General features: G+C 35.9%; 1 long non-coding RNA gene across 1 annotated transcript in view; it reads left to right on the forward strand.

Moving 5' to 3' along the window:
• Positions 1-22,761, forward strand: part of LOC118164687 — a 125,635-nt gene that overhangs the window by 76,817 nt on the left and 26,057 nt on the right. The window contains exon 2 of the long non-coding RNA XR_004749608.1: positions 16,952-17,044. This is a non-coding gene — a long non-coding RNA (uncharacterized LOC118164687). The remainder of the gene's footprint in view (positions 1-16,951; positions 17,045-22,761) is intronic.

Here is a 22,761-nt window from a genome sequence, read left to right on the forward strand (position 1 = left end):
GCCTTTTCTGCTTTTGGTTTTCTTCTTATGTCCACTGCAGTGAGGAGCCAAGTCTTCAGGGCATGAGTGTATAAATATTGTTCAGGAAACTGTGTCATCATTCCCTCCTCCAAAATAACAATGTGTAAGTCTGGGGCCAATTCTTTGCCAGACGTTTGTCTGGGGTTTTCCAGTAGCAGCAGCTAGGCCTGAAACTTTTTCTTTGGCAGACTATTCTGATGATCTCTGGCACTACCCTGTTGCTGGTTTGGTTGGCTTCTGTGCAATAGAAATAAGCTTAGAGTTAGGCAACTGCTGAGGATCTGGTTTGTCTTTATTTCTTTCTGACAATTTTTCTGGTTTGAACATAAAATGTAGCACTAAATTGAGGCTGGATTTGTAACACGGCCTTCTACTGCAAGACAAAAAAAAAATGTACAGTTAAAAAACCACAGTAACTGTCCTTAATAAAACTATATTCCTTATGGTTGATTAAAGAAGTTTGGCGTCTTTACTGTAAATAAACACACAAGCCCATGATTACCAATGATTCAGTTTGCACTTGCAGGATTATAGGATCATGGAACAATTCAGGTTGGAAGACACCTTGGGAGTCTCAGAGGAGGGTCTGCTATGAGGTCAGACAATGTTGCTCCTTGTTTTCTCCAGCTGGGACTTGAAAACCTCCAAGGATGGAGCCTACACAACCCCTGTGGGCAGCCTACCCCTCCACTTGAATGTCTTATTGGGGAAAAAGTTTTGAAGTATATACAACTGAATATATAGTATATATAACTGAATATATAGTATATGCAACTCTTTTGTTTCAACTGATGCCTTTTTCACTCATCTCCCACCAAGCACTGCATTAAGCTGTTGTGTCCCTGAAAGCAATCTCTTTGCCATTCTGAAGAGGCCCAACTCCCAGAACCTCTTCTCACAAGACAATTGCTCTAGGGATGATGACTGCCCCAGAGCTCCTGACTATGCCCCTCTTCATACAGTCCAAAGTGATGGTGGCCCTGGCTGCTGACAGGAGACATTGATGACTCCTGTGCCTCCCCCTTCTTGGACCCCCCTGGACTTTCTACAGAGCTGCTCCCCAGGCACAGACAAACTGCTTTTTACTTGCACTTACACCTATCCAAAAGCAGAGAAACTTATTATGGAGCTTCAAACTTCAGCTACCTAGTATGATTAGGGCAGGAATACAATCATCTTGGATCAGAGCAGCTTCAGAGCACCTTGGATCATCATAGGCTCATGTATATGTCACTCATGGATCATGACATATTTTTCTTTGTTAACCCCCACTTCATTTCCTCTGGGCTGAGGAAAGGCTCTTCAAACTGGCTTAGCCTTACTCACAAAGGCAAACAATCTTAAGTTTCACATCTGATTTCGTTCAAGTTTATTGTTTCTCCTCTTTATTTTAACAGCTCTCAAGTACTGTTCTAAGTTGCACTCATACAGTTCTTCAGTGGTAATTGTTGTTATCTTACCCAGGTGGAAACAGAGGTAGGCAACATCCCTGAGCATAACCAGCATGCCATGAAGGGATGGCTGAGGAATTAAGACCTGCATGTGTAGTAGCAAAATAAACTGAGGAAACTCAGCCACCTGTCCTGTGACATTGTTGGTATGTATGGTCCTTGGCACCAGGGTGTGCCTGAAGGCCCTAATCACAGCCTGGCAGCTGGTGCAAGGCCCATTGCCCATGGGCAGCTTGAAAGCAGCCTCTGTGCTTTGGAGGGCAGGAGGTTCCAGTAGGAGGGATAAGGTCAGCCTGTGCTGCTTGTCTCAGGTCTAGAGTAAAGGCAAGGAGTTACTCAGGTTGCAAAAACAAATCTGACCTAGGCCCATACTCAAGCTGACACTTTCATTTCTTTTTTATTAAAGACTTATTAAGTTACAAGTGGTAACATTCTCCTTTAACTGTCAGGGCGCTCAGTGGCTGCATCCGTCTAGTCCTGGTTATGGATTCAGAGGTTCTATTGTCCTTTTTTCTTTTTTCTTAACTTTCCTGTATGCCATGAGGCCTCACAACACACTGAAAGACAAATCCAAGGCATATTGTGAGTAAGTATGAGGCCTGAAATTACTCTAGAGGGGTGTATGGAGCTCCTGCTCCCACTTAGACTTCAGTTTAGGGTCTTCTAATGTGTAGAGGGAAAAGCTTAATTAGCTGAGTGCCTCAGTTCAATCCCAGCTACTCACAGTTCACTCATAGATGTGGTATTCTGCTAATACTTCTATCTATTTTAATCCCTCTTCTTGCCGGAAGAAATTAAGCCACAAATGAGTTATTTTGCCTATGTTACAGTGGGAAGTCTAGAAAACCGCAAGGAATTCCTGGCTGAATACAGCTACACTGAAGAGAGGGAAAGGAGGTTTCTTTTGGTTTTGTTTCATTTTCATTATTATTCTTTTGAATGTTTATCCATAACTGCAATAAATTCTTCTGAAAACTGATTTAAAGCTGACATGGAAAAAATACTTGCTGCATAACAGCAGCAAGACTGTCTTTGTAAAACACATCTAATAAAACAGAGATCTACTACTGTTTAAAAATGAGCAGGTCAAAGTATTTGACCTAACACTGATGGATTCTGTTTAGAGTGTCTGGACTCCAAAAGACTTCTAGCCAAATGGTTTAACAGTTAATTTTCTGCATATGTGATAATGTGCATTTTCAGTGCATACAAAGAAAATGTATATGGGTATGCATACATAGATACACATACATACATATACTCGCACATGCACATACACATTAGAATCAGGAAGAAAACAGCATATGCCTTTCCTTATAAGGAAGAAGCTGAAGGTTTTTATGAAAACATTATCTTTCAAAATAAAGAATTTTCTTTCTTTGCATATATAATGGGAAAATGCACAACTGGAAATTTTTTAAAGCATTCATACTAATTTTCTTTGTATAGCATAGAAAGGTTACCAAATAAATTCTCATTTAAAATCACATAATTCATCTGCCCACGATTGCAGGAGACTGATGTCAGGACAATTTTCTTCAGTTGATAACCTTTCACCTTTAAAGTCTTTTTTTACTTCAGGCTGTCATGTCTTCTAGAAGTGAATGAGCTTAACCTACTAATACAAGATCAATTTTAAATCCTTTGAGAGGAAAAAAAAAAAACACTTTACTGTATGTTGTGTGTAGTTCTCCAGTTTGAAAGGTGTCTATATGCCACATAACAAAACCCAAGACTCCTTAAGAAATAGAAATTAAATTATATGTACTTTCAAGAGAATTTTGCTTTTCTCATTCTGTTCAAAACTGAAATCCGCTCGTCTCCTACTCACGAGTTACAAATCTTATTAGTTATTATAATAGCCATCAGAAAGTTAGTTGTCCTGAAAAAAAAATCACAGCCCTTTCATATATAAAAACTGTGTACCATATTCAGGCAAATCACTTCTTAAACCATTTTCTTTTTTTTTTGGTGTGACAATATTCAATACATATATTCCAAAGATTTTGCATTTCGGATGTTTATTTGAGAGCTGGTAACAAAAAAAAAGATTTCCACTTTGCACCTGAAATATGTTTACAGATGTATTTTGTGGACTATAAGTGCTCCTAATAATATTATCTGTGAACGGATCTGATACTGAACTTGTGCATGGGGTGATGATTTGGGACCAGACAGCTTGATATTCACCTGTTTTCTGATGTGTTCAATTTTAAGAAGCCTGGTTTCCACTGTTTATATCTTACTTGAATTGCTGTGGAATATACAAGTATATTCTTCCCGTTACTTTTGCAAAAGAAACTAGTGCATCTTGTAGTCAGCATGCATTCTTTGAGTGCAGTTTTTATATTAACACACTTGTAAAATGAGCTCTTGTAGTATTTAATCTCGTTTCATGTTATAAACCAGGAAGTAATATATATGGGAAAACATAAGGTCTAATATCGTGCAATTGTTGGCAAGTTAGCAGTCATCCTACATCCACCTGGATGGGAGCATCACGGCCATATGGGAGTATCACTTAAATCTCTGACCCTAGAAATATATACAAATAATTCAGCATCTATCAGACTTACAAATATATATATATATATGTATACATATATATATATATATATTTGAGTCCAGTAATGAAATGAGATGTATCCCCCAGTGCTTTACAGCAGAGGTCCTGAACCTCAACTTTTTTTTATTCCAGCAACCACTTCTCACTTGCCAATACAAAAAAAAGAAAAAAAAAAAAAAAAAAAAGGATGAAACATCCTCCCCTTTAGAGGCAGAGAACTGTCCTTTGCAGAGCCAAATGAAGACATACAATGAATAACATTTTCTTTCTTACCTCCAGTAAAGAAAAAAAAAAACAAAAAACACTCAGTAGAAACATTTGGTGAGAGTTAAGCTCCTACAATCAACAGACAAATACTATCTGATTTTATCTGAAGCATCAACACCAGTGACATACCCTTCTTTTCAAGAGCCCAAAGTCTTTCAAACATCAGCAAACAATTTGAAAGAAAAATGACCTTTGGAAAGTAATGAACTATTTTTTAAAAAAGCATGAATTGCAGAAGAGCAATAAAATAAGGCTATAGCGGTATCAAAAGTAAATCATATTTAACAGAAAATTCAAGCTATTAAATTTGCTTTTACACAAATTTGTAATTTAATAATGAATTTGGTATTAGATGCCCACTTTTACAGATCTGTGAACCCATCATATGCAATCCTCACTGAACACTTCACTCAGAAAGCTCTGAAAGATATAAGCACAAGGAGACTAGACCAAAGCTAGTCTGAAGCAGCATCCTCACATTCATATAACAATTTGTACAGTGCTAGCAGATAGAATTTTAATATATTGATTTGCTCCTATTACTTTTTGAATTACTCAGTTATATGAACATACCAAGTTAGATCCAGACAAAATCAGTCTTCTTCCAAATTTTTATTTTTTTGAAGATTCATGTATGTCCAAACTTAAGCTCTCTCTTAAGCGAGGACATTGGGTAAATCATTTCGGTTGGTGGCACCCACACTTCAGTTTGTGGCCTGGGAGTGATCCATGGAGAGTAACTTGTATAGGGCATGGCTTTGTTAGCATAGTTCTTCATTTTTTCCAGGTGTCTCTACTAAGATTAATAGCACATTTTTTTTCCCCACTTTTCTTTTATAAATAGAAATAAGACTGCTACAAAATGAGTATTTGAATGTGAATTTTCTTCTAAGAGGTCTTCAGAAAAAATGGGCTGTTGAAAGTAAATGAAAAAAATAGTGTCAGTTGAGGAGCAAAGGTAGAAAAAAAAAATCCTAATTTGAAGAGCCAGTGTGGGCAAAACATTTGGAAATGAAAATGAAAGCAATGCAGACTGGCACTATGGAGTGAGAAAATAAGTGATGTGAGATTTTTGGTAGGACAAAGTTATGAAGGACTCAGAAGTTGAGTTCTTAGAGGCCAACATTTTCATGAATGGCTTTTAGTTTCATGTATCTGAGCTAAAACAAAAAAAAAGGAAAATAAATAAATAAATAAATAAATAAATAAATAAACTGTTGAAAATTAGGCCCTCTTTAAACTTGGAGCTGGTTGTGTAATAATTGAGTAACTCCAAATTATCTCGTCTTCTAAATATAACTGGATAAATATCTTGCCTATTGAAGTAATTACACTGTTTTATATTGGATATGAAAGATCTGGAAATTTTAGATCACTGAAAAATATTATCATTTAGACCCAGAGTTTAACATCTTCAAAAAATAGTCTTTCACTAGCAAAATGAGAAGACTTTATTAACCTAGAAGAACGTAATATTTGCTTTCATGGTACATATGTTTGACAGTGAGAGACTTATCATTAGATAAGAGTTAAAGTAGCTACCATCCCACATTCTCCAAAACACAGCCAGATGGTTTGAGGACTAAGTGGTGGAAAAACTCAGTCTTCAATCACAAAGCAGCTTGCATCTTTATTACACCATTTGTTTAGTAGGCTGACATGGGATGTCTAACATCCTTAAATATCAGTATTTAGGCAGCTGCTTAATTAAATTCTCAAGGCTGCATTTTGATAGGGGTAATTCATTTCAAATGAACAAAAAAACATAATCACTTTCTTGCCCTCCTTTTTTCTTAGCAGATTATACTATTATCAGTTGCTTCTGGCTGACCACAAATAACAGTGACAGCTTGAAATGAGTCACTGATCTCCACAGCCTCCCCTTCCCTACAAATCTGTCTCAAAATCTTCCAGAAATTAACATAGGTGTTTTATAATTGCTTAAAAAGTACATATGTTAAATTTTTTCGTATGACCCTCAAGTGTCAAAATCTTTTCAAGGACAGCATCATGTCTAGCAGTGGGAAGAGTTTTCCTGAATAGATTTTATCTTCTTACATAATAAAATAATTGCTACTTCACAAAAGGTTATTTATTCTAAAAATTTAGAAACATCTAAAGCTAGCAGTTTTGGTTTCTTCTACCTGGTTGAAATTCATCTTATTTACTTGTATATATAAATGGCTGCTCTCATTTCTCAAGGGTATACCAATTAAAACTGTCAGTCATAAATAAATAAACAAAGATGGTTTGTATATATAAATTTCTGCTATCCCTTTAAAAGTGTACCCCAAGTAAAATTGTCAAGGAGGAAAACAAACAAACAAAAACAAAAACAACCAAACAACAACAACCAAACGTGTTGTTTTTATTGTTTGCTGGCCAAAGTCATTGGAGCAACAAGAAGATGCTTTGGCCCAAACCTGAACTTTGGTTCAGCTCAGAAAAGCCTTTGCCTCAGTCAGAGCTTTCCTTGTGTTCCTTGTTCCAAGATTTCCTGTTTCTATAAATTCTCATTTCCATAAATGATCCAAGCACCAAGATATTTATTATTGTGTCCTAACCTAAAAATGGTGTCAATGCCATTCAATCCATTTCCAGCAGGGCAAAAGAATAATAAGGTAGTTGAAATTGATATAAGTAGTCAGCTTCTTAACTATTAATTCCATAGAAATATGTCTGTTTAATATCCATGTATACAAAATATAAGAGACGCTCTCAAGCATATATGGCCCAAGTGTAACTAAAGTAGTTTAACAAATTTCAGGGGAATTGTCATAGGAAATAAATATGCACTTTTTTATTTTATTTATTATTATATATTTGATATATAACTTCAGCTACTCAGAAGTGGGATTGTCTTTCCTTTAAATTTCATACAGCTAAAAGCACATTCTTAAATAGTCTTAATGATGACAATGTTGATGAAAGAGAATTGATTATGTTGTTGAAATAGAATTTTTAATCATTAGAGTGATCACAAACCTTTAAAAGAGATCTACATTTTCTAATAGAAGGTGCTTCACTCTGTGAAATATTCACCAAGACTATTCTTCATTTGCTGTTGCAATACTTCCTGTGCTCATACCCCAGACAAAATTAGCTCCTACTGACTGCAGTGGCTTATCCAGGGAGCAACTAATCTTATCTGAATTTCACAAATACCTCAAATGGTAGCTTGTGACTTTGATTACTCGGAGAGCAGGCCTAATCAGATTCCTTTCCTTAAAACAGTGGTTCATTCAGATCCTTCACTCTGAGAGATCAAAGCTGTTTCTTCTCCCTGTCTTCAGGGAAGCTCATTAGAAGGAGGTTGTCAGGGTTATAATCACGCAACAGTTTTACTTCTGGGTTATAACGCTTTTCCTTTCTTATCAGTCTGTGGGGTCCAAAGTGAGAGAAACAAAGTAGGTATCACTGACATACAATACTTTTAATACTTGAAGAAATTGCTGTGGTCTAGTATTTTATTCAATTCTTCATTTTTAAAGTCTTTTTCAAATATATCTCAAACTAAGCAACAAGATTGGAGGGGGAATTATCTGGCTTCTAACATTTTAAAATCAGCAAATGTGTAAACAAGTTACTTTCAAAGTAAAATGTCATTGGTTTGCATCATATATATACTGTGCTAGCAGTCTGTACATCAAATTGATTTTAAGAATTATGTATCATTTAATAATTTTCTCATCACTATTTCTGTCTATATTTTAAAATAAATAAATTAAAATATGTTCCTATTGTATGCCACAAAGGCATCTTGTACAGTGGTTAGACTGTATGTATTGCAACTAGGAATTTTTCAGCTTTGATTATGATAGCATCACTGATGTTATGGTTAATTTCAAAACTCTGCATCAAAAACTCTAGATTGAACTAGAAACTTCCAGTGTCATCTTCTATCTCCCACAGTAATACATGCTCACTGTGTTTGAGTTCTTGGTTCTGATTTATGGATCACATTTAATGATAATACATTAACGATGGTACCTGGAGACTACTACTTAATGATTGAACAAGATACTGGAAAGATAAAACAATATGAATGATTTCAAACTTGTAAGTACATACATCAACCTATTGTATTCAGAGCCCCAGTGAACTCAGATGCAATATTCATACAGGTGAACAAAATGTAAAATCAAGACCTAAGTTACACCATTAGATACAACAATATATACAACAATACAACAACAGCAACAACAACAAGAACAAAAATGGTGGCATGAAATACAAATATATTTTAAGCTCTTGTATGATCAATTACTGAAAAGCAACTATTTACCTACAAGCAATAATAACCTTTGGACATATTTTTTCATCTGAATCCAGAACATCAAAACTTAATCATGTCTTACATCTGTAAGATGCTCACTAAGTAAAAACATTATTAGAATTTGCTTACATTGAGTAATTGATTGTGAAACAGTGGGACTGGAACAGTCACTGAATGAACTAGTCATGGAGCTGAAAGCTGAATGATCACATCTGTATGGCACTAGGGCAAGCCAAACTATCAAAGAGCAACCACATGCCAACAGTTACACAACCTCCAAGAACTGAGCCAGTGCCTACACCATACCACTTTATATATCTATAACCTTCCTGTGTATGATTCTGTCTTCCAGTTCACTTAGAGCTAACTCAGGGATCTTTAATATTGTTTCTGCTACAGCAATATTATTGTATATTCCTCCACTTTCAGAGATTGCATATTGGGTTGGGTTTTCCAGCTTAACATTGGGTAAATTTTATTGTTATCTTCTTCATCCCTTTCATGAGCTGATGCATGCAAAATACTTTTACTGCCTCTCACACCTACCTCTGGGGTCCTCCTGCAATTTCTCCTTCTGTTGCTGCCACTTCAGATTGCCCCTCCAGGGACTCCCGGTATTATTTACCAGCAGCAGCTCTTTCTCACCACAATTTCAGCTGTGTGACAGATGGCAAGTTGAGCTCTGATGGCTGTTGAGCTCTGTTCTGCAAACACAGTCAATTTTAAGAGTGACGTGTCCTACAGGTAACAGATTTTCATCTTGTAATCTGTTTTCTCTGCAGATAGCTCTCTGGAATCTACTCCCATAAACATCATCTGGACTACTACAATTAAAATCATGCTTCAGCTTAAAAGAGTAAATAAATAAATAAATAAACAAAATAAAGGGACATTTTGGGACAGTATACATTGGTGTACTAACTACTGAAAGGTACTCTACAAATAAGAAAATTTTCTGTTTAACAAATTAGTCTTTCTCTCATCCTCTAACAGATCTTTGCTCTTCTGTATGATTTTGGAATTTAAAGATGGTAGTTAAAAGTGATTTGAATACAAGAGAAGCTGAACATTATAGAAAACCAGCTGGAATCAGTTAAAGTCGTGAGCATTCAGAATGACCCAGGATGGATATGCCTTATCTAACATAATGCCTGGTCTTAGACAAATAGAACAAAATAAGAAGATAAAAAGTTATGTTTACTGAGTCCTCTTGCTCACTACATTCAGTTCAGGCACTGAAAAATATATATATTGTTTTCATCTAATTTGAATGAAGTAAATAGAAATTCATTGAATTCATTGTCAAAAATATAGGCACTCAGGTTTTCCTGAACTGAACAAATAACAGTAGAGAAAATTCTCTTTCCCCTACCTGTGCTGAAGAGGATCTAAACACGTTGTGTCTTCTATATGTGTCTAATTTATCTGGGATGCTCAGAAGATCATAATGGTGAAAAGTGATACCTTTTTGAAAAATACACCTTCCCAGAGAAGAAGGCACTAATTTTATGCATTTGACAATACAAGAATAGATAGCTTTAAACATTTGTATAAAATGGAATTGAAAAGGGAGCATTTCCCAAAAATTAATCTCAATTTAAAGATGTGGAGCCTCCTTGACATATGGACAGCATCAGGAATGAATAGTGCTATTTTAGCAAATTCGAAGTTTGTCGTATTGGTCAGTGATATTTTCTGAGTTGAATTTCTCTAAAGTGCCCAGCACTGAACACGTGTCCATATTCCTGTACAAAGCAACAAGAATATTTGGCCAACTGGACTGTGTGATTGGCAAAACATTCAGACATTTCATTTTGGAAAACAAATGTCACTTTGTGGAATGGAACTTCCAATAGATTATTCCACTGCCACAGCTGAAAGGGAAAGAATCTCTAATTTTTCCAGTACTTTTTTTAAAAAAAGAATACATTATTTTTAAAACATAAGCATATGAATACAGGCTTCTGATATCTAAAATATTATCTTTTTTTCAGATTACAGAACAAACAAACAAACAAACAAACAAACAAACCAAACCAAACCAAACCAAACCAAAAACACTTTCTGTGGGTCTATGGAGTTTTTCAGCTTGTTCCAATGACATCACTATGGTATTTAAGACAATTAATTTTATATCAACAACTGCTGGTTAATACTTAAAATATTTGTATCGCTTTACCACCTGTAGATTGAAAAATGCTTTCACAAAAGTCGCTAAGGAAAATTGCCTTCGTTTTATATGAAGTGTCTTCAAAGCACAGGAGTTAATGCATTCAGAAGGCCATCAATATGATTCAGCACAAAACTACAAGATAAAACAAAAGTAGGATTATCTGCTTGTGTTTTAAAGTAAACACTGTTATTTGGTTGTGCTGTGAAAAACAAGCAGCAGCAATAGGTACATCTTCCATCTCTTTCACATTGTAAGTTGCAAAAAGTGATAGGAACAGAGGAAGAGAAAGCATACATGAGTAAATTTTATTTTTCTAAAAAGAGGAACCAGGAATAAGTTGTCCAGAGCTACTGATCCTTTCTTTTACCTGTCAAAATGCTGCCAGATTGTTTAGAGAATTTGTGTTTCTTGGTGAATATTCTTAACAATTTGACTAAAGGAAACAGATACTGGTACAGACAGAAAATGGAGGAGAAGGGATGTTTACAAGAAGAACATCAGGCTTTTTTTTTTTTTTTTTTTTTTTTTTTTGGTCACAAGACTAGCTCAGGTTCTAACCATAATCCTGTCATATTATCAAAACAAGATTAGTTTTGCTCAGTGACAACCTGGCATATTGTAGTTGAAAGTAGATATTTTACATTTTGTGGACTGAGTAAATCAAAACAACAACAAAAAGTAAAAAAGTTTACTTCATGGGAAAGTAAAGACTCAGTTGCCCTAATCTTAGTCTTCTCTTGGTACAAGAGGGAAAGAAGAGGAAAATTGGAAGACTATGCTTCTCTTCTTGAAAAAGTGCCCTCCAGCTCATGAAAAATCTACCTCAGATCTGATCTGGATATTGATTTCTCTCTGACAATTCTATTCTAGGCAAGAATTTCTTGAGATGCAGACATCTAGAAATGTATGAGCTGTTTAAGGGGCAGCTCTTGGACAATCACCAGTGTATTATCTATGGAATTCATCCAGGACAGGAGCACAAGTGAAAAACTCTTGCAAGAAACCTCCTTTCAGCTTATGTCTGGACTTAAGCAAGCAGATATGCTCTTTTAATTAATTAGTAAATAAGTTAAAAATAAAGCATCATGTTACATCAAAGGGCTTTACTCATCAAAATTCTGACAATTTTAAATATAAACACAGGCTGAACTTTTCATTTCTTTGAAGTCTTCCAAAGTTTGAAATGAAATTGAATAAATCAGTGATGATTAACCTGTGCATCTCTTCCCACACCTATCCTGAGATTAAGTTCAACCTTTTCTTCACAGAATGTATTGGCAATTTCTGTACACTCAATTTTCTTCTTACAGTGCAAACACTCAGTAAGATAAGAGAAAATGTTCCTAGTATTTCCCCATTAAAATTTCTCATTGTTAACTTTCTGGATTGAGCAAACACAGACCTTAACAGGATGTCCAAAAACTTTTTTTGGTCTGTTTTAGGATCTTTATCACTGACCCATCAGAAATCCCTGTGGCTTTACTGAATGCATACCACCTGTAGACATCCTTCAGGCAACAGCTTCTTCAATGAAAATATATATATATACACATATATTTTCAATTCTCTCCAGGTCTCCATTCCAGACCTGTTTGCCCTCAATATAACCTTTAGAACCACTTTGGTCTCTTCTGCTGATACAGCTCCTCTTCAGCTTTTCTCTTTTGTGCATGTGCTTGTATTTATGAACCCAATGAGGTGTTCCAAGGAAGTGTGACTTGACACATTAACACGTCTTGCAGTACATTCAAAGGCATAGCACGTTGCACTGTCAGTGGCAAAGGAGAACAGTTCATCACTCAGCATGACACAATGTTCTTCACTGATGTGAAGTGGGAAACACTTCATTCTTCACAAATAGACTAGCTGTGTATGAAAATCTCTTTATTCACCTCTAAAATAATGTTTGTTTTTTTTGTTTGTTTGTTTAATTGTGATGAAGAAATGGAAAGAATGGAAAGTAAGACATTGTCTCCATGTTAATTCAGATATATCTATTTTATTTATTTATTTATTTATTTATTTATTTTTATTGCACTGAAATACTTGATTCATTTACCTCCCAATGATACAGCTGGTATGAATATTGTTTATAACTTGTTTTCTACATTAAAAGTCTGAAAATATCCCATTAGAGATATCATATGACTAAAAGCTGAATTAAAGTATGAAAGGAATCTGGCAGTAACAGGATATATACATTGTTTTAATTTTAAAATGTATAGAATTATCTTATTGTTGCAAATATTCACTTGCTTTAACTAGAACTTATATATTTTTAAGCAGTATAAAAAATTTGTAACATTACACATGCATTCATGTTATAATCTCCTGAGAAATGCAAGTGGCAGATAGTAGAGCACTGAGCAATCTTGGAAGATGGAGGCTGAAGTTCCATTTTTATGATCTGTGGATGGAGAATACATTCTGTTTCACAACAAAGAACATAGACACAGTCATAATTATATCTGCTTCTTTCCTGGAGGAGTATTAGATGTGTTCAGGACTCTGACAATAGTCAATAGATGAGACATATTGTATGGAAGAGAAAATGAGACAGGAAAGACAGTTGCACATTGTCATTATTTTAGCTTGAACAAAGTAAAGTACCCTAGAAGGGCTAACAACTTTTGTATATTCCTATTTCTTCTTTGAGGAAGATTTCAGTGGGAGAGTATTTCAGTGGGAGATTATTTCAGTGGGAGAAGGGTGTCCATGGTGAGAAGTAGTGCTGCTTCTAGAAAACAACTGGTTGGGAATGGTTGTAGAGCAGCCATATCATATTTTCATATCTCGTAATTTACCTTTTCCTCAGTTAGGACTTTCTAGTCACAGCTCACATTGTTAACCTTTCCCTAAGAATTCCTTATTCTATGTGGCAAAGGAGAAAAGCATACAGGTATCTCTTTGTGAATAGAAATAAGTCTTGTGATCAAGACAGGAACAATGTTTGGCTGAGAGGAAAAAAAAAAAGAAAAAAAAAATATCTCTACAGATGCATTTATACTCTTGGCCCACTGTGAAATTCATTTTCTTACACTAAGAGAAGGTCTTTTTATTGTAACTGTGATAATTCTGAAAGAGTTGAGTCTATATAAAGCCTAGGCATTTCTCAGCCTTACTCTCACCATCCCAGTCACAGACAATTAGTTTCTGTTCACCAGTATTGGACTGGTATCTTGCAAGGGATCATTTTTGTGTCAGATACCTGTGTAGTAACAAGCTTCAACTAAGTTACAAGCTCTGGTGGCAACATTTTGTTTGTTTTCTTTGGTTTATTTAGGCTGAGAGTTTGTGACAATGATATTATGATGGCCATACCAGACACTCAAAGTTTTAGTCTAATATTTCAGAGTCACTGAGTATACAGTCTACAGAGACTCTACTCTTTGAGTCTACATCACATCTCAAAATCCAAGTGTGATCTGTGCTGTTTTTGCAGAAGTTCTATCACATCCTCTTCCACATTCAATCACCCCTCCATCCACCTTATCACCAGACTTCATGGATCTTTCCTTAAAGACTCTCTCTTAATCAGTGAAATGACCCTATGGACAGAGCTGGAGCTTGTGTGCTGTCTTTATGTGTGAAAGGGGAGAGAAGTATTCAAGCAGAGATTTTGGGGCCAAGTATCTGAACTCGCTACCTGCTTTTAACTACCCACAGCTGGAGAGGACAAAATCATGTACTTTTTTCACTTCTTTCATGGGTCTGTCATCTATTGTTGTTGAAAACATAAAGAATTTTGTATTATGATGTAATTTATGTAACTTGTCCAAAACAATATTAGATTTATTCCATTTGCTATATATGAAAGATATCGTTAGAGTGCAGCCCATTTGGCAAAACTTGTCTCATAGTTCCGGGCAAGGATTCAATCACCTGTTGCTAAGATACTTAAAAAATATTGTCTGTTTTTAAATGTTCCTTTTTAATTGAATAAACTGTTAGTTTGAAATATTGCTGCTGAGGTTAAAAAGGTTTATAAAATCATATAACTTTTTTTTTTTTTTTTTTTTCTGGAAATCAAGTTTTAGAATGGCTTAAATGCAACAGCTGCAGCTTTTATTTATTCTATTATTTAGTCAGACATTAAAAGTGTATTGAAATAATGACTGCTTGAATATTTTGGAACTGAGTTATTAGAACAATGTCACAGACCAGCTTAAAATTTTGAGTACCGATCCATTAGATCTGCACTATCCACGTCAGCTCTGTAAAAATTTCCAGGAAATAAAACTGTTCTTAGGGGCTCTGAGAATGCACAGGAATGTTACACTGATACTAGTACATCTTACCTCTATGTAATGAGACTGAAAGCATAAAGCCATATATTTCCTATCACTATATATTTATAATTACGTAACATGGTCATCAAAGACTTATTCCCCCCCCCCCCAAAAAAAAAAAAAAAAAATCAAACTAATATCTCCCTCTTTTGTCAGAGGGAGATTCCCAAGAATTTGAATTACATTGACATAATATTTGGTCACTAAAGTATGAATCTTTTGTATGTGAAATTCAGACAAGATAGAACAGTAGAGTTCAGTTTCTGACTGGATTAATATTTATCTCATTGCAGTAGAATTTACAAGCAGAAGGAGTATTTTGCTTGCCTAATAAAATTGCACTTAGTATATTAACACTTCTGAACCCTGACACTCACAGGTAAATACTGAACAGGATTTTGGAGTCTTAAAAGGATTAAAGATCTCTCCTTTGAATTTATTTTATGTAGTCTGTAAAGAGCAGGGAGTGTTTTATACCACCAACCTGACTGCTGAGCTGGTGAACTGAGTGATACACAACACTTTAAGAATCTATTTTTTTATATATATATTTCACTGAAGAACTTTGCCACAGAACAGTTTTGATGCTAGCAGGAGAATGTAAAACTATGTTTTAGATAAGTGAAATAAAGCAAATAATATTCCCAGTATTTGACAAGTGTGAAATAATAATAATAAAAAAATTAATAGATCAGAACTAGTTGTTGTAATCTAGATTTTATTTATCACTCTATAGGGAAAAGAACTGGTGTAAAACTTGAATCTTAATCTAGGTTAAGCTGTCTCTCAAATACGATGTTTTTAAAACATAATTTCAAACAAAGTAGGTGCAATCCTTTTGATTTCTTTTATTTCTCTTGTCTGGAATCTAAAGGAAATCAGGTAAAGAAAAGCTACAAAACAAGCATTCTAAGTGCTTGTTTTTATTTATTTCATTTTAATTATTTATTTATTTCCAGGGGGCTTATCCTTTGACTTTTTATTAGCTTCATGAGTAATGGCCTCATTTAGCCTGGAAGATACTGCTGGTGGGTCATGAAGTCCGTCTCCCTGAATCACAGAAGGATTTATGGCTTTACTCCTGAGTCATTCCCAAAGAGATGGGTGGCCCAACCCTCAATACTGAAGTGATGGTGGTTCCATGCCCCCTCTTGGCAGTGTCTACCACTTCCTGACTGTCCTTAGAGTTTATCTATATTTTTTCTAACATTTAACCTAAGTTTTCTCTAAGGTTTCAGTTTCATCACATTGTGTTATCTCTTTGATGATGAATGTGAGCAATTGGTCTTAATCTGTTTTATCAAACAGATCTGTACAAAATAATTTACAAATTTAGGAATTCAGTTTAGGGTTTTTAAAACACTTACTAAGCTTTGCAAGACTTATAGACATGGATTTATCTAAATTTTAAGAGAGATATTTCATTCACTGAAAACTTACAGCTTAGAAATTTTTAAATTACTAGAAGAATGATTCAAGAATTGAAATGTTACAAGTACTAAATTCTGAAAATGTGCAGGCCCATGAAATATGGGTAGTAAAAAAAAAAAAAAAAAAAAAAAAAAAAAAAAAAGGCAAAACAGTAGAAAGATTTTCCTAGTAAAAGGTACATAAATATATGTACTTTAAAATCTGAGCAGCCTCATCTGAAAATTTCATCTGGACAAACTAATCTATGCAGTGAATCTGTTCCCTAACAATAACCTGTCTGATGTGTCCAGAGAAAAATGTTATTCCAACAAAACCTTGATGCCTTTATATGAGCTACTTGCCTACACTTACTTTTCAGTTAATAAAGAACATAGCTTCTTCCTCGCTGTGATTTGTCTCATCTTAAATTACCCATCTGAGATGGATCACATGAATCATGCCTTAAAAGTCCTTATTTTTCTTCCTTTGCTGTTAAAGAGTCTGGAGTGAGCAATCACCTTATCTGACAGCTGCAGCTGTAGACAACTTGGGTTAGACGAGATGAATGCCTTCTTGCTGTCACTTTAACTGGTGAGTAGCTGCAAGTGCCCTTTTCTTTCTTTTTAGATTAAGATATGTCTAATAGACAGTCTGATGAAGCTGATCGTTGTACAGAACTATACTCCAGACTTATCTGGAAGTTGTCATAAAATCTAATGCTTCCACTCATTTAGAAATTTATTATGTTTCAAATTGAAATCTCTCTCTCTCTGTTCTCATATGAAAGCTGTTTAGTATCTCTTATCAGCTAAGAAGACGAGGCCACTCCAGCAGCCAGGAAGCTATTTCCAAGCACTATCCCTAGTCCATGAAGCAGTTAAGTTTTTCTTGATTCCTATGGATGTGGAGGCTTTAAGCATGTTAGCTAAATTTATTCAGAGGGACTGACTCTGACAAAATCTGTGGAATGGAGGCTGTACAGGCTGTAGATTTATTTAAATGTGTTCTCCACCTGCACACATGCACAGCAGTGTTGTCCAACTCTGATGCATTTCAAATTGCTTGAAACTATAAATAGTGCTGCTGGCTAAACTGCAAACAGTAACTTCTGGACGAAACTTCAGACTTTGCACAGTAAAGTCAGTCAGCTCAGTGAATAGTACAGTTTGCTGGGTATAAGGTATGTTGTTGAGTCCTCTGCTTCTCATTATCATTGTCAGATATTCTTCTGCTTAATCTCATGCTAGCAGAGTTTAAATAAATAAATAAATAAATCCCAGTATTAAAAGCAAAAGTGATTATCCTGCAATCCCCAAAGGCCCAGCTATTGCCAGCAGTTAACCATTGATGTGTGAAGGTGACCTGGAGGTCAAAAGAGATTCCTCTAGCTAACAAGCTTGGTTTGTTCATGGGTCAGAGTTGTGACTCATCAATTTCTACTTCTGGTAGGTGAGGGGTTATGACACTGGCAAAGTTTTGAGATTAAAAAGAAGGAAAAAGGAAGACAACATTTTCTGCTATGTAGCATTTGCCTTATGCCTAAAATCAGCTCTGTATAACTTGTCTGTATTACCGTTATCAGAAAATCATAGAAACTAGTCCTCACAAGATCGGTCCCTTAGTTTTACAGCTGTAGCTGAAATTTTCATCCCAAATATGATTTTTCAATTAGAAAAACATGACTAAGGCTCATGTTTTCCAGCCAGCTGTCCCAAAATTTCTAATCTTACATCAGCCACTGCCCTGCTGTGAGACTGCAGGCAATTTCTCAACTCATTTATTTTCATTTATGGTTATTTGTATTGCTGTATATCTAGGAGCCAGAGCCCTCTGTGCCAGGTGCTGTTAAAGAGAATGGAGGACAATTCCTGCTGGAGACAGCTGAGCATCTACAGCTAAGGGACTGGGATGAACACAGTCTAACAGTTGAGGAATATAAATAATGAGTGACATAGTATCTCTAAGCATAATAAGCAGTTATCTTAATATGCTAGCAAGGTGATGGTGTTTTCTGTATCCACCATCCTCAAAAAGTGTCTTAAAGAAGGGGGAACAAATATAGTAATTTGGCTCCTATAGGAATCTCTCTCAAAAAGTAAGAGGTAGCATGTGAGAAAGAACAAAGGTGTTTAGAAGCCCACATGAGTCAGATATATGCAGACCAGTTGGGAACTGCCTTGCTGGTGAAGGTCTGTGGTTGTCCTGGTAATATGAGAGAGGAGGAGGAGTGATGCCATGGGATGAGCTATGTGGTCAGGGTGATGGCCTATAAAAACAGGTCATGTGGCAGGACTGCATTTGTCAAGGTTATGGAAGGACACAACAGTATTCAACACAAGATGTAATGATAGCTTCCTTGAGTAGCAGGCATGAGGGCTGAAGGGAAAAGCTGTAATTTAGAAACATTATGATGAAATAATACATTTGAGATGCAGCCTGGATATGAATACCCACAGAGAAATGGTTCAGTGATTGCATGTGAATTGTGAACTTAAATGGGAGGAATGATGGTAGCCTGGTGATGCTATTCTTTGACTTGTCAGTGCTATAATCTCTTTAGGGAAGGCACTGCATTTTCTATAACACTTAGCAGGATGTATCCCCTCCTGCATTGTGGCAAATAGCTAATAGAAAATACAGTATGTAAATAGGTCCCTCAGCTCTGTTTAAAATCATTTTATGGATCTAGGTGTTGAAAAGCTCAATTTGAAGACTTAATTAAGAAAATAACAAACAAGGAAAAGGAACAAATAAATCCACAACACCTGCATATACTATGAATTCATTTTCCTTGGCAAAACAAAACAAACAAACAAACACACAGAAACCCTCATCTTCACATTTAAACTAACCCAACTGCTAAGCTGACCATCCAGATTTCATGTGATTAAATTTTATTGCTGCCACGTCCGTACTCCTCCAGGATTTAATTCAAAATGTGAATCTTTCCTAAATCACAGCACTTAAACTTCTAATCTTGTTTGTTTGTTTTGATTAAACAAAGATGTTCTGCTTTTTTTGTAGAAGTGATGTCACCTAATTGACTGCATGTTGGTTTAGCCTCTAAAGCCATAAAATGTGATTCTATTCTTTGTAGCTTTTAAGCTTGATTAAAGCAAGCTCCTCAAGTTGTTCTCTAATAGCAGGGCTCCCCAGAAATTGAGAGAGATTCTCAAGTGGTTTAATGTTTAGAAAATGAAGAAACATCTCCACCCCCTCATGTAACCACAGGAAACAAAGTATTAAAGTTGGGGAGGGGGAAAGAAGGAGGAGAAAGAAAAGTTTGTTCTCTGTCTTCCCCCCCAAAATGTGAACCACAAAGGACTGTTTTCCTTTCATGTTAAGAGATTTTCAGCATTTCATTTCCTTAGCTTTCTATATAGTATGAGCAAAACTCTTAAATCACTAGTTAGAGGTTTCGATCTAAATCTCATCATCTAATTATTTTTACAACGCATTCTTGGAAGGGTAGGAATGGTTCTGCCAGAAGATGTTTCACAATAATTAGAAGCCCCAATGGGTCTCTTAAGAATGTTTAAAGGGTTCCATATGCAGACTGCTTTGGGGAACCATGCTGTACACAGCTCTTCATTTGAAGCAATAAGTCTTGACAGCCCTTGTTGTATTTTATTATAGCAAACAAAATCCATGCCAACCAATCAGGTTGCTGGATGCTTTGCCACTCTTTACTGGGAAAAGTAACAACAGAGATCAGTTAACTACAAAGCTTTTCATGTTCATGCAAATATGGGCTGCCTGAAAGGCATTTCTCTCAAAGACAGTCCTTTGTGGCATAGAGATGGCACTAAAAGGTGATTCCTAGCAAATAAAACTGATTGAAAACTAATGCAAAAGTTTTTAGTGTCCATGTTTTCAATGAACATAGATAATTGCATTCTGATTTTAAAATGTATACACTGAAATATAATTTCATGATGTATCTAAGTGGCCAATTTGAGGAGCATAGACCTCCTCCTATTGTATGTGTTAGCCAATGAATAGCTGCTAAATGCTTTTAGCTGAGTATGTCTTGCTGGCACAGTCTCTTTGCATATGGTAAGAAGTACCTGAAGAACGGGGGCAAGACAAGAAGGATTATAACACATACTTCATGAATTTCTTTGTACATGCTAAATAGATGTTAAACAATGTGTAGCCACTTCAGAGACAGAAAGCTAGAGTTCTTCCACAATGAGGGACTAATTTATAACAAGCACATAGAAAAAGTAGGTAATTGAGGCAGAGAAGAAAAAATAAAACTATCAATTCAAATTAGTATTACTACGAGGGCTTAGAAAGAGAACACAACTTTACAAAACATCCTTTTAGGAGTTCTGAGTCTCACATGTTGCTCTACTTCTCAAAGAGCTGTTGGGAAAACTTAGCTGAAGTTAACTCTTGGTCCCTGGGAGTAACAGAGCATTTTTGTAGATAACTAATAATGTATGTTTTCAAAAAAGTGATTTGCCTGCATATGTTAAATATTTGTGGCTATATTAGGCATGCTCAAATGTATGCACGCAACTGCATATGACTACACTTTCAAACCTAGTCCATAATGTCTTGGTGTTAGGATACAGACACGTCTCCTGCGTCAACTCTAAAGTCAGTCATTGGCTTCATCCCTGCTTTTATTTTAAGTGAATGCTTTGGCAAGGACTCAGTTTGAGACATTATAGTATTGAACAGATATCTGCATTTTGTAACATCCTTCATTAGGAAGGTCAATTTTAAATATCATAGAATCATGGAGTCATAGAATGGTTTGGATTGGAAGGGACCTTAAAGATCATCTAATTCCAACCCCCCTGCCATTGGCAGGGATGCCACCCACTACACCAGGTTGCTCAAAGCCCCATCCAACCTGCCCTTAAACACTTCCAGGGATGGTGCATCCACAACTTCTCTGGGCAACCTGTTCCTCTGCCTCACCATCCTCAGAGTAAAGAATTTCTTCCTTATATCTAATCTAAACCTACCCTCTTTTAGTTTAAGGCCATTAGTTCTTGTCGTATCATTACATCTTCTGACAAAGAGTCCCTCCACAGCTTACCTTTAGGTATTGGAAGGTTGCTATAAGGTTCCCCGGAGCCTTTTCATCTGCATGCTGAACAACCCCAACTCCCTCAGCCTGTCTTCATAGGAGAGGTGCTCCAGCCCCTTGATCATCTTCATGGCCCTCCTCTGGACTCACTCTAATAAGTCTGTGTCTTTCTTGTGCTGGGGGCCCCAGAGCTGAATGCAGGGTTCCAGGCTGGGTCTCACAAGAGCAGAGCTGAGAGGGAGAATCAGCTCCCTTGACCTGCTGGCCACCCTTCTTTTGATGTAGCCCAGGTTGGCTTTCTGGACTGCAAGCACACATTGCTGGCTCTTGTTGAGCTTCTTGTCCACCAACACCCACAAGTTCTTCTCATCAGGGCTGCTCTCAATCTATTCTTTGCCCAGTCTGTATTTGTGCTTGGAATTGCCCTGGTCCAGATGCAGGACCTTGGCCTTATTGAACCTCATGAGATAATATATGTAATACATTATATTAAATAATAAAGTAGTTACTTTATTAATCACCTGGTAACTCCTACCTGGTGTTTCATTTTAAATGATTTTTATATGAATGTTCAAAAATATATCCTTTAAATGAGACCTTACCATCCTGTATTGATAACAATTCTCCTCTTCCCTGTAAGTCCTCCTTATTTGTCTCCACTCTTACTTTTCATACAGTTTCAGACAGAGCTTTTTATTTTGTTAAATCGCTTAATCTTATCAATGTAATAAACTTTATTGACTTGATCCCCCCGTTTCTTATTTTGTCTCTTAAAAATCCCAAACAGTATTTGATTCTGTCTTGTTCTAAAATCAGATTAATCAGCTCATGATCACTTAATTCAAGAATATTTTTTATATCCATCCCTTCTATGAAAACCCTACTCCTCCCACCTTATTTGCAACCCTTCTGTTACATTCCTAGGCTCAGGGATTCCTGAGGAGAGAGCTAGTCATCCCAGGCCCAAACTGTTCCAGCTGGAATTGGTAGAATCACTCAAGTGATTGTATCAACCAGCATTTTTTTATTAGTGCATGTAGTCCTTTTTTCCATCCCAAGCCAAGACACTCCACCTTCCCATTGTCATAATATATTTTAACTTAACTGTTTTCAAATTGACTCTTTGTATATACCCAAACAATTCCAGGTACTTGTGAGATAGTGCCTCTTTTTTGAGGAAGTCTAATCTATAAACATCCTAAAATTCCCTGAGAATTTCTATTCAAAGGCTGTTTTTTGAGCTTTGACATTTTGTCATGCATTC

The sequence above is a fragment of the Oxyura jamaicensis genome, chromosome 3 (genome assembly GCF_011077185.1).
Source record: "Oxyura jamaicensis isolate SHBP4307 breed ruddy duck chromosome 3, BPBGC_Ojam_1.0, whole genome shotgun sequence".
Classification (NCBI taxonomy): domain Eukaryota; kingdom Metazoa; phylum Chordata; class Aves; order Anseriformes; family Anatidae; genus Oxyura; species Oxyura jamaicensis.